Source organism: Schistocerca piceifrons, chromosome 5 (genome assembly GCF_021461385.2).
Source record: "Schistocerca piceifrons isolate TAMUIC-IGC-003096 chromosome 5, iqSchPice1.1, whole genome shotgun sequence".
In the NCBI taxonomy this organism is placed as follows: domain Eukaryota; kingdom Metazoa; phylum Arthropoda; class Insecta; order Orthoptera; family Acrididae; genus Schistocerca; species Schistocerca piceifrons.
This window is the reverse complement of record NC_060142.1, coordinates 543403615-543418691: the sequence shown is the minus strand read 5'-3', so window position 1 is coordinate 543418691 and position 15077 is coordinate 543403615. Positions and strand designations below refer to the sequence as shown.

The window sequence follows — 15077 nt, the reverse complement described above, 5'->3', positions numbered from 1 at the left end:
GCACTGTAATTCTGCAGAGCCAGCAAAGGACTTGGAACAGCAGTTGAACGGAATGAAGGAGGATATAAGATGAACATCAACAAAAGCAAAACTAGGATAATGGAATGTAGTCGAATTAAATCAGGTGATTCTGAGGGAATTAGGTTAGGAAATGAGATACTTAAAGTAGTAAACGAGATTTGCAGTTTGGGCAGCAAGATAACTGATGATGGTCGAAGTAGAGGGTATGTAAAATGTAGACTGGCTATGGCAAGAAAACCGTTTCTGAAGAAGAGAAGTTTGTTAAAATCAAGTAATGATTTAAGTGTCAAGAAGTCTTTTCTGAAAGTATTTGTCTGGAGTGTAGCCATGTATGGAAGTAAAACATGGACGATAAACTGTTTGGACAAGAATGCTACAGAAGAATGCTGAAGATTAGAGGGGTAGATCACGTAAGTAATGAGGAGGCAATGAATAGGATTTGGGAGAAGAGGAATTTGGGGCACAACTTGGCTAGAAGAAGGAGTCTGTTGGTAGGACACATTCTGAGGCATCAAGGGATCACCAATTTTGTACCGGAGGGAAGCGTGGAGGGTAAAAATCATGGAGACCAAAAGATGAATACAGTAAGCAGATTCAGAAGGATGCATGTTGACTAGTTACTCGAAGATGAAGGAGCTTGCAGAGGATAGAGTAGCATGGAGAGCTGCATCAAACCAATCTTGGGACTGAGGACCACAACAACAACAGAAATAAGTATGGCGAATGGGATGTTCAGCTGTTGTACCACGTGCACATACGTAGGGTAGGGCGGCAGGTCGATAGTGAAATAAAAAAAATGAAATATAGGAGTATTCGCCGTCTTCAGTGAGAACCTGAAAACTAATTTCGTGGTCAGATAGAAAGCGATGGAGAACATACTGACTATAGTTTCCGGTCTGAAAGCCCAGATTCTTGTTTGGCTCACTGACAGAAATGTTAATATTCTCTGTTTACTCAGTGGGATCAGTAACTACGATTATAAATGAAAATTTAGAGTTCTAATTGATCGATGTATTTGGTAAACTTTCACACACACAACGTGGTAACATTCCTGATAATGATAATAGTAATAATAATAATAATAATAATAATGTCATCATCATAAACTGCACTATCAGCCGTTCAGAGTCTCCTTGACGGTAAGTTCCCATTTAGTGTTGTTTCGTCATGACTTCTGATGTTCAAAGTTAATTTTCAGCCACAAAAGTGGAAAATAATGTTAACATTTGCCCTGCGGTTTTGTTAACATTGTAGATGGCACACAAACAGCTACTTTCGCGAAATCTAAGCTATTCAGGATGGTGTACAGTCCTCGCGAGTTCGCTTCCTATTTGTACCGAAAGCATGCGTTTAGTTTAAGCCTGGTTTTGACGTTACCCCGAGGCAGCGCGGAAGCCGGCGTTTGACTGACGCGAACCGTGTGGTAGTTGGATGCGGAGCGAAGTGGTCACTGCCTCTCAGGCAGCAGCGGACGGCCGAAGGAAACGCCTGCCGATTTTATAACACTGTTGAATGTCGGTTTAGAATCTTCGTAATTTTTGCACGAATGGAGTTAAGTTGGCTTTAATAAAAAAAAAAAATTTGCTCTCCTGCATTTGAACTTTGCTGTCTAGAAACTTTAGAACGGAACTGACTGTCGAACATGACCTCTGAACTACATCTTTAAGAGACCTTTTATTGATTGATATTTACATCAAAGTCTTGAAACATATTATAGCTGTATTATTTAATAGGGTTCATCAGGTGCTGCAATCAAAACTGTCTATCGTTAATACAAATGATACTTAATCTACTGCAAATAAGATAGTTTTTGTTTCAAATGTAGTATTTAGCACCTTCAGTTTTTCGTAAAAACTCCGATTTTCATCATAACATTGTTCTGATCTAGTTGAAACTCGTAACAACTAAGTTCGACATACATTTACATAATCTGAACAATATTTTGGTTTTCTAGCTATATTATTTAGCGCCACATTTTTTTTTCTTAAAACGATGTATTTAGGGATTGATATTCATGTGACCACTCTGAGATTTAACAGTTTAAACATTAATATAATGTAGCACATGTTCACAAAGTTCGGAAAAGCAACTTTAATTTTTAATTTCATCATTAGATTACAGTGTAATACTTGTATGCTACGCTCAGCCGCGTTATGATGACGTGGCGCTAGTAGCAGTGAACTGCAGTAAGTCCCGTAACACTCGCTCGCCTCTGTATCTCTCAAATGACACAGCGATTCTTTGAAAACAGTAGCACGTAGTGCACTCTCATTCCATTTACAATGCATATGTTCTGGCATTATTGAATGATGAAAGAATCGAAAACTTGCGTAAATCCCCGTCAGCTGCACAAGACAAAACAAGAACTTCTCGTTAATAAACATTGTAGCTGGTTTGTTATAGTTTCTAAGATCCGGACAGAGTCACAGATTATCTGTACAGCAAAGAGTATATGCACATCCTTCTACATGTAACCCGAACAAGTTTGCTTGAAAGTAATCCACGTAATCGTTGTCCACCGATCTAGTATTGAATTGTGACTTCAAAAAGTGGCCGTGGAAGGACGCTCGCGTCAAACATTTAATTATTTTTTTCAGGCACATCGGATGCGATATCACTATTTAAACTTTGGGAACTTGTTGTCCATGAGTTCTGATACTCCGTCCGAGCAGGACTCGGAAGACCCCGTGGCACCGACTGACCGCGTGTCATCCTCGGCCCACAGGCGTCATTGGATGCGGATATGGATTGGCGTGTGGTCAGCACATCGCTGTCCCGGCTGCTGTCAGTTATCGAGACCGGAGCTCCTCAATTGGCCTCACAAAGGCTGAGTGCAGACCGCTTCCCAACAGTGCTCGGAAAACCCAGACGGTGATTCATTCAAGTGTAAGCGAAGCCCGACAGCGCTTAACATAGATGGTATGACAATTTCATGAACGACCCCCTTAAAGAACGTTACAAATTTACCCAGCAAAAATGGGCAGTCTAGATTCTTAATTGTTCTGTCCCCTTCACCGGAAACCGTCGACAAATTGAAGCAAGTCTTTTTTTGCTGTAAGTGTTTGGTACCAGTCTGCTGACTAGTCTCATATACATACCGTCACGATTTTCTCTCCTCAACTACTTGTTGAGTATCTTCCAATCTTGGTTTTCTTCTTCAGTTTTGACTACTAGTCTTTGTCGAAACGATCTTAGCCATATCACTTCACGCACGTATTTGTCTCCTAACTATACAGCCGTTGGTACTACAGCCTAATGCATTTTGGCTAACGACTTAGCCCCAGGAAGAACGTAGAATCGTAGAAGTTACGCTGCTGTATTTCTTAACTGTGGGACTTCAAGCAAGTGTTTCTTACCACACGCACACTAAGGAATCAGTGTTCTCATTGAATATATACAAATGTTAGTAAGGTAATGCTGTCCTAAGCACAAATGTTCGTTTCAACACCGCAGTGCCATACTGGCATGGTGAAAGGGATGAAGTCATTCGCACTAGAGATTGAACCGCAGCTGGTGACGTCAAATAAGTCACCTGGCTGGTAACAAACAACACTAAACAATACGGCCAAAAAATACTGGATGCTTTGCCTTTACGTTCTGCTTACTTTGAAATATTCTTCCCTGATGATTTTTTCGAGACTGTGAACTGCGTCCTTACATTGTCACAATTTTCGTTGAAATATGTCCTCTCAACGGTTGTGGACTAGCAATTTACAACAGACTTATTGTTGCAGTCCAATGGAAAACATGGTAACGATGTCCTCCAAACAGAAAATTGACTGATGATATAGATTTGTGAATTTACTAGATATATTCCATTAATGGTGGTCTAATGGTCTTCTTCAAAGTACGACCCATTTGCGTCACCACTCGTCTGAATTTCTTTCGCTGCTTTGTACATTTACGCTTCCCTTTTTCCGAGAAGATGTGGAACAGCTCTGCTCTTTTCGGCTTACGGCGCAAGGTAATATCTTCTGTAGCCATTCTAATGAAGCTTCTCACATCGTAGGTACACAACAATGTCTTGATGATTTCGTGGCGAGCTGGTATAATGGAGCGGTCAGCAGATGGCACACTTCTTACGTATCCAGTTGCGCCGGCGTCTCGGCCATGGCAGAAGACAGTGACAGCAACGAAGAGTGCAGTTGTCTCCATGCGGGAGGAATCGATAGGAGCCTTGTGGTCTCAGGCGGCACTGGCCGCACTTAACAGCACACACAACACACACACACACACACACACATACACAGTGAAAGAGAGAGGTATACGGAAGCCGGCGCCCTTGGTACCATGAGGAAGAGCAGAAAGGCAGAAACAGGCACAAAGTATACATGTCTACAAGTGTTTACCCGCCACCAGTTGACTAGGACGTCAGTACCACTGCTCCTAATTCGGCGTTTTAGGCACCCACCTGTTCCCTACACAGGGTGTAACGGACATAGGTGCATGTATTTTTATACGTGGCCTTAACACGTACACACAGCAGTGCGTTGATTGTTTTTTCCCTGGGTCGAAGTCTTCCCATAAACACGTCACAAACTTGACGGCCTGACGTTTTCTGGACGGTCGTAACTGCACCACTAAGTGGACAACGCCTGTCTGTAGAAACTCACCATTTTGCGTCCACGTGTCAACACCTGACCATCTGACCAGGCAAAAACAAGCAGTAATGGCTTACTCTTGCCACATGTACTTGAACGTACTCCCCAACCTAAAAACATACTACTTATAATAGAATTATTAAGAGGTTCTCTGAAAGTGGAGTCTCCCTTAAGTTTGAGAAAAAAACATTTTCATTGCTGCACAATAAATAGAGCCATATCAACAGTTAATGTAGCACCCGAACAGGAGACAATTTTTTAATAAATGTTGATCAAAACTTGAACTGGAGGAAGTATATTACCGAGTTTCTCAATCTGTTAACTCCAACTACTTTTTCTCTTCGCAGAATTTCTACTCTTGGAAAGAAATGAATCAACGTCCTGGCATATTTGGAATATATCCTATCAGTAATGTCGTATGGAATAATGTTGTATGGAATAATGTCCTGGGGTAACTCACAACTTAAGGAAATACTGATCGTGCAAAAGCCAGCAGCAAGAAAGATATGTGGTGCTCACCCGCAGTCGTTATGTACGACTTCTTCAGAAGGTAGGCATTTTAACTGTACCTTGACGATACATATAAATGCTGATGAAATTCGTCATAAGTAATGCATCACTTTTTTTGAGGAGAACATTGATGCCCATACCAACAATACTACAGAAAAAAATCACCTGTATTACCCACTAATAAAGCTGTCAATGGCTCAATAAGGAGGTCAATATGCCAATATGCAGCAAAAAGAAAAGTTTGATCTTTTGCCCAATATCATAACATGTCAGACAGGTAGCAAAGCAAGTTTTAAACCTAGCCTAAAATCACTTATGCTGTACAACTCGTTCTATTATACAGCCGAATTCATGATTAGAAACCGGCAAGAAAAAATAAGAAAAGCCTTGTTTTTAAGAGCAGTAGCATGAGTAGGACTACTAAAATGTGTTTGTTGATGTTAACACCAACCATCTACACGTATCCTGTGCACTGATTCACTCCCCATTATTTCAGTAACAGAATCTTTCACATAATGTACGGAACATGTAACTAACTCAGTAAATAACTAATTTATTGACTTATTAACTTAATTCAAAGCATGTTTACTGCACATCCTCGGCTTAACACTTCTGATGTACTTCACATTCTCATTATGTTCTCAGTTCTTCATCTGCGTAAGTAACAAATGCTTTCTTGGAGGGTTCTTTCTCTATGAACCTTCGTTTATTAAACGTGGATGTTCTAGTTTGACGATCACAATAACTCATTGAGTTATTGTGATTGTTTCTCAGATTTGGTTACTGATAATAACTTGATATCAGCGCCTATGAGTTTAATTTGTACACCACAACACTGAAGATGATCACTACGTGATTGAAAATCGATTTTGCTATCAATAAACCGTCAGTGTTAAGACCAACGCTGACCTTCCTTTTAATTTTGTGGGGGATGTCGGCATGAGCTTGAGGTTGTGCTGCTGGCAAAGTTCTATGAGCTGTGTTTCATTTTTCTTGGTGAATTTATATGCGGGATGGTTTCCAACTCTTTTCCTGTGCATTTTTTCTCTAGCGATCTGTGCATTCGTACTATTAATGATACTATTACTATGCAGTTTAATAAATGGAAAAAATGGGAAACGACCAACGTAATTCGTAATTACATTCACTATTAATCATCTTAAAGAGATCACGTCAGCATGCTCCAGGTTAAGCGCCAAACTGTAAAGCCAAGAAAGATTAGAAATTCCATTGGCAGAGCGGCCATTGGAGACGGTGCACAAACTCTGAGTGCGAAAGGAAATTGGGCGTGCTCTTTTCAAAGGAATCCATCCTGCAGTTGCCTGGAGCGATTTGAGTAAATCACGGAAAACCTTAATCAGGATGGCTGGGCACGTATTTGAATCATCTCCCTCCCGAATGCGAGCACAGTATGCTAACCACTGCGCCACTTCGCTCATTTAAATATGCAGGATTAGTGTTCTCTTAATCTAGAAGTCCTGTGATTCGCGACATAGACTAGCTTCATCTACATTCTAGAAACTTCAACAATACATCTCTCAACAATAAATCAAAAAGCTTTTTACGTAGTGCCTGCCACGGGAATTATCTCCTTTATACCTGCAACACTCTTCAGCTTACCAAATGAACCCCTGAGAAATGGGACGCCTTCAGTTAGATCTTTTCTATCTCTGCTATTAATCCAACCTGCTAAGGATCCGAAACAGAAGACCAATACTCAAAAACACTTTTTTGCAAATGTCTTGTAAGCCACTTGTTTCATGGATGAATTACATTTCCTCAGTCTGGTACCTGCTTATCCTAAAATCAGTTCTTTGAGTCTTTCCATTTTACTTTGCTCTGGACAGTCACTCCTAGCTATTTTAATGCTGTTGCTGTTTCCAGTGGTTTTTCACCAATAGCGTGACCGACCAGCAATGGACCCTTCACCTGTTGATTTGCAATGCCTTACATTAATTTCCGTTCATGATCAGTTGCAGTTCCTACACCACTTGCCTGAGAACATCTTTACAGAGCTTCTGATTATACGCATTATAGTGTTGTAAACTGTTGTAAACAAGAATTATGCTTCTAGCTACAGTTATGGAGGGGTGTAGGCCAGCATCTTCAGGAGAATTAGGTGCAGGGTACTAGGTCATAAGTTTTTTTAAACCAAGTGCTGGCCTTAGCCAGATGACAGAAGACTTAGGTCAATTATGCAGGGACTTTGAGAAGGAAGATCAGGTAGTTAAAGTTGGGGGAGCAGGAAATAGCCTGGCTGTGAACCCAAGATACAGTATTAGGAGTGACCTGGACAAAATAGCAGCAGAAACAGGGCACACAAATGTGGCATTTGTGGAGGTATTTCAGCGCCATGATCGACCCTGGGTTAACACTACTATAAGGCATGTTAAAACTGTGGTGAACAGAATGCTCCAGGCACGCTACACATGGCTGCACCAAAATAGGAAAAATAAAGACTAGTTAGCTTCTGTATCAGCAGATACTATAACGAGGGCCACAGTCACACAAGGGATGATCCTTGTGGTCAGTGGGACCAGGCAGACAGGTTTTTTAAGTTAAAGCCAAAGTCCAGACAATATTCAAGAAAAACAGAATAAAAGAAGCATCATGTGCACTAAATAGGAATATAGCTACTTCATCAAAATATTAGGGGAATAAAAAATAAAGTAGATGAGTTGCTAGTGTTATTAGGTGTATCAAAAATAAGAATGGGATTGATATATTTTGTCTGTCTGAACACCATGTAACTGTGGGGATGGAAAGTGTCATTATAAATGGGTATAACTGAGCATCTTAAACTTGCACATCAAGGATGGATAAAAGAGGAGTTGCCATTTACACAAAACAAGGGTATAAGTAGAAAACCGTAGAAACAAGCAAATTTTGTATCAATCAGAACTTTGAAGTTTGTCCTTGTGAACTATAGCTAGATAATGCAGTGTTGATATCAGCAACAGCGTACAAGTCCCCATTAGGAGATTGGGAGCGATCGATAAAAAATTTTGACTGCCTACTATGCTGTCTGTCAGACAAGAAAAAAACATTAGTCATCTGTGGTGATTTATATGTAAACTTCCTAAGCAATTATTATAGAGCCGGCCGGAGTAGCCGTGCGGTTCTAGGCGCTAGAGTCTGGAACCGAGCGACCGCTACGGTCGCAGTTTCGAATCCTGCCTCCGGCCGGCGTAGAATCAGTGAACAACTTCCCTACACATAGGGATCAAGACAGTAGCAGTGTATTAGACAGCAAGAAGATGTAAAACTAACATATGCCTTCCCTGTGATAAATGGATTATCAGGTCATGATGCACAATTGGTTGACTTACTAAACTTAGCAAGGTGTACTGTTCAGAAACCATTAAGTAAAAGTGTAAGGCTGGTCAGCCTGGAATCTACAGAGCACTTCAGAGAAAGTTTAAGAAATGTTAACTGGGAGAAGTATATAATGAGCCAAATGCTTATGGTAATTGTAACATATTTCTGGATAGATTTATATCCATTTTTGATCTGTTTTGCCCTCAAAAAATTATCAAATTTAACACCAACGTTTGGTTATTGCAGGTATTACAGAGAGTTCAAAAAGAAATGGAAAACTGTATGACACAACAAGAATTACTAAAGATCCAGAGTTAATTTTACACTACAAAAATTCTTGTAACATACTGAGAGAACTTGTCAGAAAATAAAAAATATGTGTATTAGATATGAAATTAACAACTTGGGTGATAAAGTCAAATCACTGAGGAATGCAGTTAGAAGAGAGACAGGAAAAGTAACCACTGGGGTAGGTAGCATTACTATTAAAGGTAATGAGACTATTATAACCAACAGTACTCAAGTAGATAATGTATTTAATAACCATTTCTTAAGTTTAGGTGAAAACATTGGTGAGAATAGCTCAAAAGCAAAAGTCAAGCAGTACATGGAAGAGTCAGTTTGGAGAAATCCTTGTCAGGTTAATTTTCATATAACAACCTCTTGTGAAATAAGGAAAATCATTAAAAATGTGCAAAATAAATGGTCTGCTGGAGTAGATGACATCTCTAACAAGGTATTAAAACAATGTGGAGCAGTTACAGCTCATGTTCCGAGACACATCTATAATGCATCACTAACTCAAGGCATTTTCCCAGACATGTTAAAATATGGCACTGTCAAACCTCTCTATATAAAATAAGACACCACAGATATCAATAACTACTGGCAATAATTACAGTATTTTCAAAATCGTAGAGTAAGGAATGTACTCAAGAGTGGTTAGGCATCTCAACGGTTATGGAATACTTGGTAAATCATCGCTTGGATTTCAAAACTGGTGTTCTAATGAAACAGAAATATATAGTTTCACAGCCCCAATAATACAGTCTCCAAAAAGTGAAATGTCATCAATATGAGTTTTCTGTGACTTATCCAAAGCATTTAACTGTGTGAACCATGACACTGTGTTACAGAAATTACAATTCTATGGTATAAATGGAACAACATATGAGTGATTTATGTCATATCTATAGAACAGGGAGAAAAAGTTTATTTATATGGTTTAATTGATTTAAGGAAGTTTCCCACTTCATCTAACTGGTGTGAAATTACATTAGGTGTGTCACTGGGTTCGATCATGGATCCCCTTCTGTTCTTTATATATATTTACCTGAAACAAGAAGCTGAACGGACAATGATTACTAATGATACAAGAATCATTATTAATCCAGTAAAAGATACTGCAATAGAAAATGATGCAAATAAGGTCTTTGGAAAAGTTATTGATAAGTTTTCTGCGAATGGGCTTGCTCTGAACTTTGAAAAATCACTTTATATCCTATTTTCTACTGCAAGAAGTATATAGCACATCAACGAAAGTAAGTAGCCAGGGTAGACCATACTAAGTGTTTGGGTGTTCATATAAATGAGAATTTTAATTGGAAAATTGATATTTTGGATCTCCTAAAGCGACTAGGTTCAGCAACTTTTGCAATTAGAATAATTTATAATTTTGAGGATGTACAAATCAGGAAACTAACATACATTGCATACTTTCACTCTGATGTCGTATGGAATAATATTTTGGGGTAACTCAACACTTACGCAAGAAGTATTCACTGCTGAAAAGAACGTGGCTAGAATAATGTATGGTGCTCATAGTCACACGTCTTGTAGGCACCTGTTTAAAAGGTTAGAAATTCTTACAGCGGCCTTACAGTACATTTACTCGGTAATGAGGTTTGTTCTCAACAACATGGACCAGTTTGAAAACAACAGTGACATTCATGATTATAATACCAGAAAAAAGAAACACTTACACTGTCCTCTACCAAACCTATCTTTGGCATAGAAAGAGCTAAAATATGCTTCTGTAAACTTTTCGATAAATTACCAGATGAAATAAAATGTCTGACAGACAGCAGTAATAGTTTCAAAAGTAAATGCAGCCTACAACAGACAATGTGTTCTTTTATTAAACACCAAAAAGGCGTTGTGTTATCTATCCCAACATACGTGATATCCTACAATGATGTGGGAGTACGGAAATCTCGTTGCACCATTTGCTCCAATGTCACCTAATCTCACAGTCAGATTAATTGACAGACGAAAGAAAGACAGACAAAACTGTGCAGGGAAAGACAGGAATACTGCAATATAAATCACTTACGAATGAAATAAGTAGTATGTGCAGGAAAGCAAAGGCGAAATTGCTGCAGGTAATATGCGAAGACATCAAAACAATAGTGTTAGTCGGAAGGACTGATTCAGTACACAGAGAAGTCAAAACAACATCAACTAAAATTAAAAGCAAGAGCGTCAACATTAAGAGTACAATGGCAATAGCACTGTTTAACACGGAAGGCGGATAGTTGGAAAAAGAACGATGAAGGTCTATACTAGGGGGAGGGCTGATGACAGTAGGGGTGTCGAAATGGAAGACATTAAGTGGCACACGGCACATCCTGTCTTACAATCAGAGTTTAAAAGGGTTTTGGAGGACTTGCGGTTAAGTATGGCAGAACTGATGGAAGGGACTTCTGAAATTATGTTTGGGGAAGTGGAAGCGAAGCGACTATTCAAGTTGGTGTGTAGAATCTATGAGACTGGAAACATACCATCAGACTTTTGGAAGGAAACCACCCACACAACAGCAAAAGTAGCAAGTGCAGATAAGTGCGAAAACTATCTCACTACCAGATTAATAGATCGTTCGACGAAGCTGTTAACAATAGTAATATACAAGATGTAAAATGAAATTGAGGAATTGTTGACTGACGACAGGGAAATAGTCAAACGGGGGGTTCAGGGGATCACGACCCCTCCCCTCGCTATCATCTAAATGAAATTAACCGTGACGTAGTTTCCGTGTAGTGAAATTGAAAGATATTCTCATTTGTCACTATCGTTTACTGTTTTTGTGCTGTGATATTGTATAGATTCTATACTGAGCTGACAAAAGTCACGGGATACCTCCTACTATCATCTCCCACCTCCTTTTGCCCGGCATATGCAGCAACTCGATGTAACATTGACTCAACAAGTTGTTGGGAGTCCCTTCAGGAATATTGAGACATGCTGCCTCTATATAGCCGTCTGTAATTGAGAAAGTGTTGCCATTGTAGGATTTTGTGCGCGAATTTTGTCCCATAAATGTTTGATGCAATTTGTGTGGGGCAGTCTCCGTGGAAAAATCATCACTCCAACTTTCCAGCATGTTCTTCAAAGGAATCGCTAATAATTGTGGCCTGGTTTCACGGTGCAAACTCATCCATAAAAATTCCATCGTTGTTTGGAAACATGACGTCCATGAACGGCCGCAATTGGTCTCCAAGTACCAGTTGGACCAGAGGACCAAGCCTGTTCCCCGTAAAAGCAGCCCACTCCATTATGGTGCTACCACCAGCGTGCACAGTGCCTGTTGAGAACTTGGGTCTATGGCTTCACGGGGCTGCCACACACTCGAACCTTACCATCAGCTTTTTTACCAAATGAAGTCGGGACCCATCTGATCAAGACACAGTCGCCTAGGATCCAACTGATATGATCACGAATTCAGGAGAGGCGCTGCAGGCGACGCCGCACTGCTAGAAAACACACTCGCGTCGGTCGTCTGTTGCCGTAGCCCATTAACGGGTTGATTCGTCGCATGTCCCACATTGATTTCTGCCCTCATTTCACGCATTGTTGCTTGTCTATTAGCAGTGGCGACTCCCCGAAGAAGCCGCTGATCCCGGTCCGTTAAGTGAAGGCCGTCGACCACTGCGTTATCCGTGGGGAGAGGTAATGCTTGAAATGCGGCATTCTCGGCACACTCTTGGCACTGTGGATCGCGGTATACTGATTTCTCTAACGATTTCCGAAATGGAATGTCCCATGCGTCTGTTTCCAACTACTATTCCATGTTCGAAGTTGTTAATTCACATCGGGCAGCCATACTCACGTCGGAAATCTTTTCACATAAATCACCTGAGTACAAATGACAGCTGCTCCAATACACTGTCCTTTTATACCGTATATGCGCGACATCACTGCCTATATTCTGTATATGTACATATCCCTATCCCATGAAATTTGTCACCTTAGTGTAATTATGAATAATTGTGTAATAAGAAATAAGAGGAAAACCTATTCTGGTTCCTCCGCTAGCAGTATGGTAGGTTAAACATATGTACACCTATAACAGATAATTACCTATCTATAGAAGGGTAATTTTAGGATTACAGTCGTTATTCGGAGGCTGGCAGGACTTTGGTGTTGCAATATTTCAGTATTTCACAAGGCTGTATACCGGTGAATGTCATTACAAATAACATTAAATTAAAATCAGTGCATAATAGTATACTTGGATTTGTCTGTGTCGGCACAAAAAGATGTTTACCATAAATAACATCGTTCCAACGGCTATTTTTGCGTTTCTTTTGAAAATCTGCTGAGTTTTCTATCATTAGTAGCCCAAATGGCAAAATAGCGCCCAATCTACACATTCTGGGGGTACGCAGTTACGAAAACCAGCTCCAATACAGAAGAATGAGGAGAGGCTTTTTGGAGTGTGGAAGTTGTATGTGATGCCAGCACATTCCTTGAATCGTATGTTTGCTGAGGTAGCAATGCCTGTATTCGGCAGATGAGGTGCTTTGAATCCATGCGCCGGCAACTTCGAAAATGGTTTTCTGTGATTTCCGATTTTTAATATAGGCAAATGTCGGGGTTGGTCCCTTACTGTAGGCCACAACCAATTCCTTCCGAATATCTTCCTTTCGTGGCAGATTTCAGTTCCTTTAAAGATGCAGCCCATTAGCTTAAATGGAAAGAGCTGCGTCGAAGGCGAGCCGAGCATGTCTTCGGAAACCCCTGGCACTAAAAGCCACACGAAAAAGAAATAATAATCCAAAATTCTCGTCATTTAGGCTCGTGCATTTGTCTGACGGGACATTCTTTAATGCAGAAAATGATCTTCCTTACACTGCAAGAAGTCAGATATGCATACTTAAACGAGGAAAGCTTAAGGTAGAAAAATTGTTCTAGTTTCTCTGTCGAACAGAGATTTTTTTCCAGAGTGAGATTTTTCACTCCGAAGCGGAGTGTCCGCTGATATGAAACTTACTGGCAGATTAAGACTGTGCTCCTGATGGAGGCTCGAACTCAGGACCTTTGCCTTCCAAGGGCAAGTGCTCTACCAGTCTTTTATTACAGAAAGCAGCCAGCTCTCAGACCGAAAACGCTGAAGTGCCCTGCCGGAACTATGAATCAACGACGCTACCCCTAGACCACGGGTGCAATTATATCGTGTTATTTGTTATAATTTTAGCAGGGCGTGGCTTAGACCCACTGACACTTCACAGAAGCTCTTCTATGAGTGTGGAAGGTAGGAGGCGAGTTTTTGGCAGAATTGAAGCTTTGATGACAGGTTGTGAATCGTGCTAGCGTAGCTTGGTCGGATCCCGGCACGACATCTCAGCGTGTTCGGTCAGAGGGTTTAGCTAACCTCCGTAATAAAAAAACTGAGTGAACGGATCAACGAACAACCTGAACGAGTGTCATTGGACGCCCGCCACGAACAAAGTCAACGAACAATATAGAACAAAATGAGATTAAAAAATAACGGTCGGTAGAGCACCTGCCCGTGAAAGGCGAAGGTCCTGAGTTCGAGTCTCGGTCCGGTATATAGTTTTGATCTGATAGAAAATTTCAGAGATCTGTTTATTCCAAAATTCCTGTCAGTAATATTCACGGTATCCCAAAAAATTAGGTCTCGTCCATTCCTGATCACTTCCTCAACTCGAACCCAGAATGAAAGAAGGAGTGTGTGAAATGACCTTTGAGGGTGAGGGAAGATAGTAGAATGACTGCTTCTTAGTGGTTTCCCAAAATAAAGCACACGTAGGTAACGAGATTATGTCTCCGTTTGCTGAAAACTACGAGATTATTGTCGAGAAAACGGTTAATTGTTCTTTACGGAAATTTGTGGAATAAGTGAAAAACATAAGTCTTTTTAATGTCCTCTTTAACAAATGTGACCCCTCTCTCCGGAACCTTTTGACAAACTGACAACCGTGCGGTCTAAAGCGCTGCAGGCATGGATTGTGTGGCTTGTCCCGGCGGAGGTTCGAGTCCTCCCTCGGGCATGGGTGTGTGTGTTTGTCATTAGGATAATTTAGGTTAAGTAGTAGGGAGTGATGACATTAGCAGTTAAGTCTCAAAATATTTCACACACATTTGAACGTTTTTGAACGAACTGAAAAATTCCTGGCTACGTCGTTGACTGTATGAAAGGTAAAGACACCAGAGAGGTAATTCTAACTTTGCTATTCATTATGGAAGCCAGATTTAAAAAAAAATACACACGCACACATTACGCCTCCATCGAAACTGTGCACCTACAAAACTTATGGTACGGTCAAGGGAAAGATGCGTAATACACTGTATGCACAAAAACCAGAGACAACAATAATAATGTAAGAC

At 40.4% G+C, this 15077-nt stretch overlaps 1 protein-coding gene across 1 annotated transcript in view; it reads left to right on the top strand.

Moving 5' to 3' along the window:
• Positions 1-15077, top strand: part of LOC124799128 — a 739238-nt gene that overhangs the window by 424151 nt on the left and 300010 nt on the right. The window lies entirely within an intron of this gene.